The following is a 13181-nucleotide window of genomic DNA, read 5'->3' as shown; positions in this document are numbered from 1 at the left end:
TAGAAACGGATTTAAACAAACTACTTTTTTAAGTAAGTCTTCTCCGATAACTTACTGTAAAATGAAATTGAATCTTTCATATTTTTTTCCCGAAGAAGTCTTGACTAATATCTTGAACAATTATCACAGTTTTTTTTTCAAAATCACTATCTGTTAAGGTCCAATTGACCTTTACTGCATCTAAAAACAAGAAAAAAAGAATTACTTTAAAATAAAACTGGTGATGTTCAAAATATGTGCATTGTCGCCACCAACATATAGTTTAGAGTCTTTTTGTTTAAAAGCATGACAGAGGAGTAGTGTTACATTCATAATATTATCTTACTAGGTAAGTATAGGTTAAATATTACATTCAATTAATAAAATCTTTAAAAAATTAAAACCATTAGCTGCCATCCTGAGATTTAGTTTATCTCATAGATAGAATTTATTTTTTATAACTAAATAGGTACTTATTGACTTTTTTCTTGGACCAAGTTTTTATGTTTGTGAGGTTAAAAGTATTATAATATGTATTAGGTATTTACTTACTTTCATGTCAATCATGATCTGAGTAGTGCAAGGTATTATACACTGCTCAAAATAATTAGAGGAACACTTATTTAAATCTCAATAAGTTTTTTATTTGTAATACTATAAAACTAATAATGCATATCTTAAAGACTAACATTTTGTTCGAATAAATTTACGAAAATAAAACAAATTTACATAATCACTCTTGAGACAACAGCGCCAATTCAAAAAAACTACAAGAAATAAAGTGAAGAGTCTGTGATCTTGTCTGTATAACATAAAGGTCCTGGTGAGATTTGGTTCACTAATATCGTGTATGTCTTCCATTAGCACGAATTACTGCTTGACACTTCCGTGGTAAGCTTCGGATGAGCCTACGAATGTCTTCTTGTGGTATATTCTCCCATTCTTCGGTTAGTGCATTTGTTAACTGTTGGAGAGTCTGAGGTGGGTCTGGGCGCCTCCGAACACGCCTATCTAACAAATCCCAAAGATGTTCGATGAGGTTTAGATCAGGACTTAACGGAGGCCAATCCATGGATTGAATCCCGTGATGTTGAAGGTAGTTCATGGTGATAATCGCAGAGGCCTTGCGTTATCTTGCATAAACAGAACATTTGGACCTATACCATAAGCGGCTGGTATAACATGATCTTCTAGAATGAGATCAATGTACCTTTCAGCGGGTAGAGTCCCTGGAGCTATGACAAGATCGGTTCTTTCATCAAGACTAATTCCGCCCCAAACCATCACTGACCACTACCAAATCTTTCGACTTGTTTTATGGTAGCTGAAGAATGGCTTTCATGTGGACGTCGGTATACACGTACTCGACCATCACAACGACTTAAACGAAATCGTGACTCATCTGTGAAGAGTACTGGTCTCCAATATCAAAGTTGCCATGCCACATGCTCACGTGCAAAATGTAAAGAAGACCTTATGTGATACGGAGTTAAAATAGGTGTTCGCACGGGTCTTCTTGGTCTCAAGTTTGCTTCTCTCAGTCTATTCCTAACTGTCTAATCGGAAATTTCCAACGCATGAGTCGTTCTGAGCCTACTTTGAAGGTCTTTTGCTGTGGATGTACGAGAACGCAAGGAGGATAGGACTAAAAACCTGTCCTGAATTCGGTTTGTTTTCCTCTTAGGACCTTGTCCAATGCGTCTTTTATATCCTCCGGTTTCTAAGTAACGGTTCCACACGCGATGGATGACAGAAGGGCTTACAACAATACAACAATCTCTTGCAACCTGTCGAATACTGGTGCCATACTCTATCCTAGCAACAACACGAACGACTTCAACTTCACTTAGATGCCTCATTTTTTACAATTTATGCTGAACTGTAAACATTGTTTACTATTCCAAGGCACAGCATATTTCTAAATTGAAATTTTGAATGTATGTTTCTGTTTTGTGGAGGAAAAGTTTTGGAACACCTTTTTAGTAAAATTAGAGAACGTAATAAAATCCCTTAAATAGAATATAATAAATAAGTAGGTATATAAGTGATTCGTACAACAAATATAAAATAACATATTAATAGTAATAGAAAAAAAGTATATACAAATTGCTTCTTGGATTTTATTACATATTATTATTATTAGAAATATTACAAACGCCGTTCTTTTTGAAGTATACCCCATTAACTTCAAATGTTTTATATAAATCATTATTTAAATGTATATTCAGACAAAACAAAACGGTCTGACTGAATAATACACATTTGCATAGTTTATAACTTCAGTCAACATTTCGAACAAATGTGAACAACAACTAAAAAGAGCTTATACAAGGTGTATCCATCTTGCGCATAATTTAAAAGGCACGCTCTCTATCATGACAATAAAATAAATAAATAAAAATAAGTTATTTTATTTCATTTTCATTTAACTCACTGCTAACTAATAGAATATAAAAAACAACATTATTTTATTTGTGTTACTGGGCCAGAAAACGGTGTATGAAGTTTATTCTATTTAATATTTTGGAAGGAACATAATATAAGAAAATTAAAAGAAACCGCCATTATTATGTTGAACGTTGAATTATGTGTTTCAAATTATTCTGTGACCTTGTTGGTTACAAATTGTAAAACGTGAAATAAATAATAACAGAATAAAGGTCATATGATACTGATAATTACGGAAACAGGCAAAAGTAAACAAAATTAAACTGTCAAAATTAATTAAAAACCAAAGGTCATTATATGGTCAGAAGATACGGACAGATAGATTTTCGAAACGTTAACAATTTTTAACAATTTTTAAAGGTACGCGAATGTGATGTGTATTTGGCGCAATGGTTTACTTTAGTAAATTTTTTATTATTTCACAGGTCGAAAAATACCAAATAAACAAGAAAAAAATGTGGCATACAAATAAATAATTTCAGACAATATTAGAAAAGGGTGATTTATTTTTTTCCACCCATGAAAAAAGTGTAATTATAAAGATCATAGTCTACCTAAATTTTGTAGTATCTAAGTTGGCTAAATAATTAAAGAATATAGAATTAACATGAGTTTTTCAATGGAACATCCTCAGTATGTTTAAATTTGAATGAATCGATTTCTTGTAGAAAGATTCATTAAGTGAATTGTTTGATTTTTTAAAGTTTCGAAAAATGTTCAAATTTTATACCCATGTGTTAATTTTCAATACTCAAATAATTTTATTTTTGCCACCTCTAAATTTAAATAAAACAGTTTTGAATTAGTATAGTTACTAAGTATGTATAAAATTATTTGTGGTGTGTGTAAATTTATTTTTATGACGAAATGTTGGGTGAATTTAGTTGCAATGTCTAAAGAATTTTAAGCTTTTGTTTTTATTCTGCATATTGGATGTATATCGGGGTCCGAGGGAAGTAAGGAACGCAGGGGGTCCTATGCTTTTCTTATGGGACTAAAACCCGCTGCCAATTTGAAAAAAAATAATTCTATGAAATTATTTCCGATAAACATTATCTATATAGCAAAGAAATCTACTCATATGCACATATCATACATATTGACTAATTAACAACATAAAAATATCATATTTAAGTAGTTTTAAATTATATTTAATTAACGCATACAGATATGTAGATGTGGCAACAGCGCTAATAATTGACTAGCAGTTGTACACACTGCGAACCTACAGACCTCGGACATCGGAGATATTGCGCGTCAAATTCGGGTAAAGATGCGTACGCGTTCAAAAATGTATTGTGTGTAAACTATGTACAATATAATTATTATATATAGCAAATATATCGTATTATCCTCGCGAAGATTTGTATCCTTTATTTAAAATCCGTAAATCATGTGAACTGGTAAAACAACGAGAATTATGTTAATTTAGTTCTAAAGAAATGAAATGACACTCGCGCCCATCTCTCGTCCAAGTCAAAGAAAATGTTGGATGCAATTTTGAAGGTTCTGTGATAGAAATTACATTATTACTCACTGTTCGTGTTTTTAATCTCTATTTTAGTAATGTTACAAAAGTTTTGCAACTATAACTAATTTTTTAGATATAAAGTTTGCTGAGAAATATTTATGTTCCTTTGTTATTCCGTACAAATGCTTTTATCTCAAGTATTACTAATTATATTAATCAAGTAAAGAAAACTTTATGTAACCCTAAATATTGCTGGGTAATGATTACGATGTTTTTATAAACCATTAAATATATTAAAAGGATTTATCAACTGTATTTTTTATTCCAATAAATATATCACAGCTTCCTAGTCTTTTTTAATTAATCTAGTTTTTTAAAAACATTACAAAAAATCATCTGTTGTGGATAATTTATTGTTGATAACAATGTACATGGGATTTAGGAAAAATGTATATGTTTGAAATCAATTTCGTTTTTATCAAGTCTTTCAAATGTATTCCCTCCTTGCTGTCAGCTGATTGCGACGTTGCCACATTAATCCTCAAGTCAGACAGAAATGCAATTATTGGTTTCTGTTTCTAATTAATACAGCTGTACTATGTTCAAAACTTACATTAGTTTTACAAGATAATACTGTGTACTATCTATGGAAAAGTTTTGTTTCACAATTTCTACATTTTTTTCTCAGTTATGGGTAAAAAAGAGCCGCATCGTCCATCTTTGCCATATAAACCTATGTTAAAATGAACAACTTTCAACAACAATATCTCAAAATCTAGATTCAAAAAAAATTTCAAAAAAATATGACGCACAGAGGGAGCAGTGGCTAATACGCTATATAAATTTCAAGTACATCTGTGCATTTGAGTAAACCCGATATACCTCCTTCATGTGTGTATCTTAAATTAATAAAAGTACCTAAAAGATTATTCACAAAAAATAATTATTACATATAAAACTATTGTGATTTGTATTGTACACCAAATCATTGTACGTACAGTCCATAAAATATTTGTTGAGACAGATTTTCAAGAAAAGAATCGAAGAAACACGCTTTCGTAATTGCAAAACACAATATGCACTGGCAAGCTGCTACGGTGAACGTCACGCCGCCAATGTCTTTCTAGTTTGGGTATCGAATGCTGTTAATTCCAAGAAAGTGCCGCAGGAGTATTCTTAGAATTCTATCTCAACAAATATCGTACGGACTGTACCTGTATTTTATATTGCATATACAGGGTTTTTTCACGTAACCCGTTCATTAAAAGTTTTTAACTTCCAATTTTTGAAAGCTGGGTTCATTTCAATCTTTTTAAATGAAATATTTTCAAGTGTGGGATACTTCCTGTTTCACCAGACGTGAAGTCATCTCTGTTATTTTAAACGGAATACCCCATTTTTTATATCATTTATCGATTCTAGGAGTTATTTTGAGTAACTTCTGTGACCACATCCATGCCTTGAATATTGATGGTTTTCGAGACAAGAAAATTAAAAAAAAAATTGATAGGTACAACGTCACGGTTAAAATTAAATATGTATAACACCTGTATAGTTGGAAATTTCATATTTGTATTATTAGTAGTATATGTTATGTAAAAATGTAAATTGTGCCGAGCTGTGCACAGGGTCCTCAAAATTTTGCGGCCTCTACAGTAATCTTCAAAGATGGAAAACAATTTTTTTTCAAATGGAACACCAACAATTTTGATTGATTACAGGTTTCCTATACTTACATTTAGAATTTAATCGCGATTATTTATAAAAGAGGAACTTTAACGTCCGTTAATTTGCTACTATAATTTTTAAGAAAGTTCTGACGCCAAAAATTTCAGATCTATCTGTCAATAATTTGACATTAGTTTTAGTTGTTGAACTTTGGCGCAAATTACGATGAAGGACGTTGCCACATTTAAACATTTTCCTAGTGATGTCTAATGTCATAAATATACGGTTGTATTGACTATTTTAGAAACTGTTGTTTTTTTCTTGCTCACCTCAGCCAATAATATAAAATTTTAAAATATGTAATGATAGATATAAGATTAATTTTTAAAAGTAAGTAATTAACAATATTAAAAAAAAGATGTCTATGAGGGAAACTCCTTCTATAGTCTGCTGCTGCGGCTTCCGCACTTCGTAAACATTCTCCATATAAAACCACCATTTACGCATGTTCGCAAAAATTAGTGATTACCTACTACCGACACGTGGGACAGTCCGAAATGAACTGCGGGTTGTATTATTCTGCATACTTTCTACATATCCCCTCTCCACACGTATGTGGTGAAGTTTGCAGGAAAACAATGCGGAAGATGCGGTGCTAGATTTGAATATTTTATTATTATGTGGTTCTGATGTGACAAACACTGTTTTGCTTCAACGTACAAACGTTCTGTACGCTGGCGCGGTTTTTTTTTTGTTTATGTAAAGTTTCCTATTTCCACTACCTGAGGTACGACTACATTACTTCATTGACATTCGACCGCTATTACTTGACTTGAACTTGAACTGAGTCAAGCAGCTTTACATACGACATCTCTAACCGTAGGGAGAAATAGTAAAAATGCAATACAAATTTTGCTACAGGAACTTTTGCCTTATTGGTTATTCCAAATTTTATTACTAAAAACATACCCAAATAATGATATAATATGTTCAAATTTATTTTATTTCGAGTAAAAAGTAGACATTTCTTAACATTTTTATTTCTCAAACATTATTGAAAGAAAACTTATTCTAATGATACTCTTAAAATATACGACTGAAGTTAAATATGTATTAATAAGTAATGAAGGGATCAAAGATGTAGCTTTGTTGTATATAACCCTATAAATTTTACCCAGCTGGCGTCCAATGCTTTCCCCTAATAACGAGCGTTCAAATAAAAACGTGGTCGAAGTTGGCTCTGACACATTGGACGTAGGGAGTAGCTTATAGCGACCAACTTAACCTCATTTCTCAACGAGCTGTATAGCAGCTGTCAGTTTCAATAACGTTAATGACTATATAACTTTATTTTAAAGAATAATCGTGATAACAATAACAAGCAATTAAAGGAGCTGCGGAAAGTGTCCCCCTCCTTGTTATAACAATAAAATTAAAGCAGCTGCTGAAAGTGTCCCACTCCTTGTTCGAAGCACTTTTCACACCTGTTCCTCAAAGAATTAAAGACATTTTCTAAGATGCTCGGAGTATTGTTAATTTCACGAATCTTGTCTATAAGTCGAGCCTGCAGATGGTTTAAATCAGGAATAGGCAGTTCAAAAATAGTGTGGTAAGGCCACAAAAAGAAATCACACGGCGTAATATCACATGACCTCGGTGGAAATTCATGTTCAGCATTGAGACTTATTAGTCGATTTTGGAAAACTTCCCTCAACATATTCATCGTCTCGCCTGCCGTATGTGCCCTTGCGCCATCTTGTTGAAAGTAAAAGTTTGTAATTTCGTTTTCTTCCAGCTGGTTAACAAAAGGAGCGATAATTTCTTCTCTATACCTTTGCGCAGTAAGAGTACCATTAAAAAAAATAGGTCCATAAATCCTCCTTCGATTGAGAGCACACCAACTTCAATTTTTTGAGCGTGTATAGGGCCCTCGACAAAAAAGTTATATGGTTTTTCAGAAGACCACATTCTCATATTCTGTGAGTTTACGTAACCACTTAAATGAAACCAGGCTTTATCAGAAGAAAAGGTGATATTATGAAGTTCACCGTAGTTGTTTAAAAACCGTTCACAAAATACAGCCCGTCGCGGAAAATCAACTTCATGAAGTTCTTGCTGACAAGTTAAACGATAGGAGAACAAACGCAAATCTTTTTTTAACACTGTGTGGCAAGTATCGACTGATACTCCCACCATTTGTGATAAAACACGTACAGAAGTTCTTGGCGCATTTTCCATTATTTGTTGGACATTTTCTTTTAATTCTTCAGTCCGCTTTTTAGGTCGGCCGCTTCCTTCTTTTCTTGTTACACTGCCCGTTTCACGAAAAACATTAATACAACGCTGAACTGCACTTTGAAAAATTTTGTACTCAACAACGCCGGGAAATTGATTTTGAAATTCTATGAAACATTCCTCAATAGAATACTTCCATATTCCATCAACCTTGCGTCCATTTCTAAAGTAGGACTCTATGATTCTTGAGAAAACACCATTTTAAACGCTTTTTCGAAAATATTCAAATTGATAGCGGCGATATAGCGCTTTGACAGATGACGTTTAAGTTCATTTGCTATACGCTACGCCCTACGTCCAAATTTTCATAACCAACTTGACCACGTTTTTATTTGAACGCTCGTTATATTCCATATTTTATGCTTTTTGATCACCAACATGTGACTGTTTATATTAAAAATAAATACATAGAGGGTGTTATCTTTCTGTTGGAAAATTTAGGGAACAATTTTGAAAAGAGGGAATAAATGAAAAATTAGAAACTGACATTAAGTACTTGTCATATCACCTTTAATTCCAATTCGAATATTGTAGATTAGTCATTAGTTTTGGAATATTTTAGTCATCTCGGAAAGAGACTTAAAATGCAATAAAAACAAAAATATATTTATTTGTAATAGGTACTCGAATATGACAGAATACTTAAATATTATTTTCAGATTAAAAAACCGTGATCAGTAATCTACCGAGTGCCTTTCGAATCATCATATTTATATGCTGTTTAATTTTTTATTAAAATTATTTAATATTACTCATTCTTCTATTGAATTCACTGTCTACTGAATGTAGAGGCAAATCACATATTTCCGCCTCGATGCAATAAACTAAATTAATTAATTTACCCCTTTCTTGGTTTCATTTAATTGGGACCTTCTTGGAGATAACATTCCATAGCACTTCTTATGACTTCATCCAGAACAGCTGAGGCCTTATTTTCTACGGTAGTCAGATGGATAGGGGCTGTGTTTTCTTACCATCAAATTTATATCAGGTCGTAGTTAGGACGACTGTAGGCTGACGATCTCTGTAGGGTGACGTATGTTTGTCCATTGCTGTGGTGGTGTATGCACGACGGACTCCTCTAAGGGCTCAATAAGAGGGATTCAATATTAATGACCGATCCATACATATTATTGGGAAATATCCAGGCGTTCTTAATGAGCTCACTCAAATAATCCAATGAAGTTGTGCTCGGCTTATAGAGACCGAAAAAAAAAAAATTCCGAACAGGATGATTTTTTCAAGGTTGTTTGGGGACTGCTTCGTGAGTATTCAAGCAAAAGATCACACTCGAACTCCTGGTACGACTTGCGCTATGGGGTGGTTTCCTAAACACTTTTTTAGAGCAAAATAACCTTAATAATCAAATTCTGAACAACAATTCCTTATAATTTTTTTTTTATTTATAATACTTAACGAGGTACTACGCATTATGTGACAACAATTGGGCACGCCGCAAGGGTGGTCTTGTAAACAGGTTTTTACAAAAAAATGAACTTTATAAAAGTTGTAGATGATCAAATTCTGAACAACTTTTCTTTATAAAATTGCTTTGTATCTCTAATACTACTAGTGCTGCTACAAATTTGGCTTTGCCAAAACCGAATGGAGTCGATGTGGTGTCGCATCCACTGAACGCATTTATAAACAGTATACGTTCAGCTATTTTTTTCGAATGTTTGCAACAATTTCTTGAATAAATGAATGAAAACTAAACATGAACTGGATGCAGTCTGTCAGATAACATATCACAGCCTAAGACTGCTTGAACACCTACTGTTGCCAATTCTTTTTAAAAAGATGTTTACAAGACCACCGCTGCAGTGTGCGCATTATTTTTCATATAATGCGCAGTAACTCGTTAAGTATTACGCATACAAAAAACATTTATAAGAAAAAGTTGTTCAGAATTTGATCCTCTGCAACTTTTATTAAGGTTATTTTGCTTTAAAAATGTTTAGGAAACCATCCCATAGCGCAAGTCGTACCAGAAGTTCGAGTATGATCTTTTGGTTGGATACTCAGGAGGCAGTCCCCAAGCAACCCTGAAAAAATCATTCTGTTTTTTTTTTTAAATGATATCTTTATTGGAGTGAAAGAGCCCCTAAACACAATAGAGCACAGGGATCAGGGACCATGAGTAAATTCATCCAAAATCGATCTAGTTCTCTTCACCAGAAAGCGAAAGATAATCGGCTAATATCGCTTAAGTAAACTACAACGTCTAGCATGTTTTAGCTTGACTAGAGCGATACGCACAGCTCTAACAGAGGCTTTGGAGGCTTTTCTGCCACTTCTAAAACCACACTTTGTGGTTGAATGTGATATAGGCTTAAGCAATGGGAACTCTGTCGAGAACATGTTGAGGATGGATGACACACGTTTGTCCTTAAGGAATTACTAGAGATTCTTGAAGCGACAAGATATCCCTTACCTACATTTTTTTCAAAGAATTCAAAGTAGATAATCCAGACAGGGAAGCTCGGCTTGCCAACCCAATACAGACGAGGACTCAGAGGTGGGTATCTGTCGACCAGAAATGCACTTATTTTATCCCCCGGAAGGTCTGCCATCGTCTTGTAAGCTGAGATATTCGCTACTTCTGCTTGCGCATAGGAAAATCTCAAGAGAAGATACTGGAATCCACAAATTCAAAAAATAAAAAAATTATTGCAAATTTTTATAAAATATCGATAACGGATTCAGAAAAAACTGTATATAAGTTTTCAGGTTCTTTGGACTGCCGTGTGGAACCCTGAATATAGCCTTGAGACTTATTTGTCTCCAAATAAACAAGGACGACTTCAAGGTATCGAGAGACGACGAATATGCTTGAATTGAGATCATGTACACACATTGGCCAGATACTTCTACCCTGGCTACAGAACTGAAAGATACCAGATTCAACATTCGATCCCGCCAATTCTCGGTTACTGTTTTTCGGTATGGATTCTGATATTTAGCCTCTTCAGGCAATTGGGGGTTTCGTGGCTGTTGACTAGCCGCGTCGCGAAATCTGACTATATTTTAGATTTATGTAAGACAACTTGGTCTCGTATCTTAGCTCGAATTAATGGCATTCCTGGTGTTTTCCAGGAAAAAAAAATTAAAACTGGAGATCTTTGTTGTGGCTTGAGGTGTTTGGAGTGCGTTGCAGTTCTATGAACAATTTCGGTTGTAGGATTCGAAACACAGTTGAAAATTTCGATTTTCGCTCAACATCTTCTCACTAGATACCCTTAAGCATCGGCAAATCCTTTCGGTTGTGCTTTCCGTACGTAGAGGCTTTGCAAACGGTTAAGTAGGTGAGATTCGAAAGTTGGGTGAAATCCGACGACACACGGACTTAAAAAACGATAATATCCTGCCGGAACGTATCCAAATGTATGATATAAACTATAATCTATTCGATTGTAATTTTTTGTTAATGTTTTTATTTAATTATACATATATTTCTGCCAAAATATTTTAATAAATAACCACTTGCGCCAAAAGGATCAGTGAAGGGGTTAATTTTATAAATTTAGTTTTGCTTAAGGGCGCCGTATTTAAATAGTGTTTTCCGCAAAGACAAATAATTTCAAACATTTAATAACTGAATAATCTAAAGCTTATCAAATAATAGGAATGTTATGTCATGCCATCTGGGTATTTTCAAAGACGAGTAAAACGAATAAACAGGTGCAAAAAACGATCAAACCATCAAAGTTTTAGGTACTGAAATCTACGAAAATACTAACTTTTTTATATACAACTCCACATGTAAATATTCTTATAATATTTACTTGCTTAGTCCTACATATAAAATTGTTGACTTTTATTTATAAGTACGTGAAAATAATGCTTAAAATGTGTGGTTAGGATAACAGCAAACGCATGTTTTACAAAACGCTTTTTATAGTTATTATTTTATTTGAGTAAATTTAAATAGTAACAATGAATAAACAGAACATCAAGGATTTTATTTTTGTGCTTACTTTTGTTCTACACCTTTTACTTTTTAAGATTTCAGTACCAAAAAATGCCAGAAATTTGACTATTTCTCGGCCAGGGATATGGTCACCTTAACGAGAGATATTTCACACTTAAGGAATGCATTTCTATTCGGTCACATAGTAAGCGCTACAACACATGACACAGTTAATGTTAAAAAAACTGACAAAGTGAAAAAAAAAACATCACATTTGATTTTCACTTTACAAGTTAATTTGAAGTTTGAGACGGAAAACAGAGAGTTTTTTCAAGAGTTAACTATGTCATGTGTTATAGTGTTTGTGTAATCGAGAAAACTTATCTACTGTCTCGATGGGTAAACTAAATTTATAATATTAGTACATATCTATGGTGCTTTCAGTGTAACGATTATTTATTTAAAATTTTTGATTTCACTGTCATAGAAATATCTAATTATACAATGGAAGTACAATCTGTAAGGTTTAATTCACTAACACTCCAAGATAACAGTGATGGACGTGTTCTTTCATCCATAACAATAATTATTTATTGCTTTTTACGGACTGTGCCTAAACGTTTACTGCCTGAATGAATCTTGTTGTTTGTTTTTTGTCATAAGCTTTCAGAGGGGAGTTTAATACAGCCCCTAGAAATCCGTCAGTACGTGTCTCACATATACAACCTGTTTTTCGCATTGGTGGTATTTATCACAGCCGATCATTCGAAAGTCGTTAGTACAATCGTATACAACGGACATATCGACAACTTTCTTGGAGATGGTATTTGTCAGAGGTGACCTCTGCATTGTTCGTTTGTGTTAGGAGTGGACTTAGGTAAGGGTAAACGCGCAAAAATTGGCTAAGTTTGAACGGCCATATATCAGTCAAATTTAATAGCATTCCGCGGTTTTTTCATCTAAAATGACCCTTTGAACAATTCATGCAATAAAATTGCTTCATAGTTCCTTTTAACCCTGTTTTTTGGATATAATCAATAGCCTAAAAAGAAGCTCATCGAAAAGGGAGAAAATTCTGTTTGCTCTGGTTATGTATAAAAAATGTTTTATGATGCTAAACTTTCAGTTATCATATGAGAAGTTCTAGCCAGGAAAAAAAGAGGAAAATACATATATACGATACAGTCGAGGTAAAGTGTTAGTTTACATACAATAAATTTGTGGGGAATATTCATCTAAACATATCACGCTTTTAGACTTTTATAAGTCATGGATAAAAATATCTAAATGCGCCTGCACCTGTTCCTAAAGGATTAGATACATGCCATTACATGGTAGCTCTTGCCATCCTTGCTCCAATTTGTCTACTACAGACATGACCTACAAATAGAACAAACCAAATAGTAGTAC

General features: G+C 33.4%; 1 protein-coding gene across 2 annotated transcripts in view; it reads right to left on the bottom strand.

Annotated features, from left to right (window-relative positions):
* Window positions 1–13181, bottom strand: part of LOC108908180 (peroxisomal N(1)-acetyl-spermine/spermidine oxidase-like) — a 173932-nt gene that overhangs the window by 70932 nt on the left and 89819 nt on the right. The window lies entirely within an intron of this gene.

The sequence above is a fragment of the Anoplophora glabripennis genome, unplaced genomic scaffold, assembly GCF_000390285.2.
Source record: "Anoplophora glabripennis isolate ALB-LARVAE unplaced genomic scaffold, Agla_2.0 scaffold394, whole genome shotgun sequence".
NCBI lineage: Eukaryota > Metazoa > Arthropoda > Insecta > Coleoptera > Cerambycidae > Anoplophora > Anoplophora glabripennis.
The sequence above is the reverse complement of the archived record's forward strand: the minus strand, read 5'-3'. Positions and strand labels throughout refer to the sequence as shown.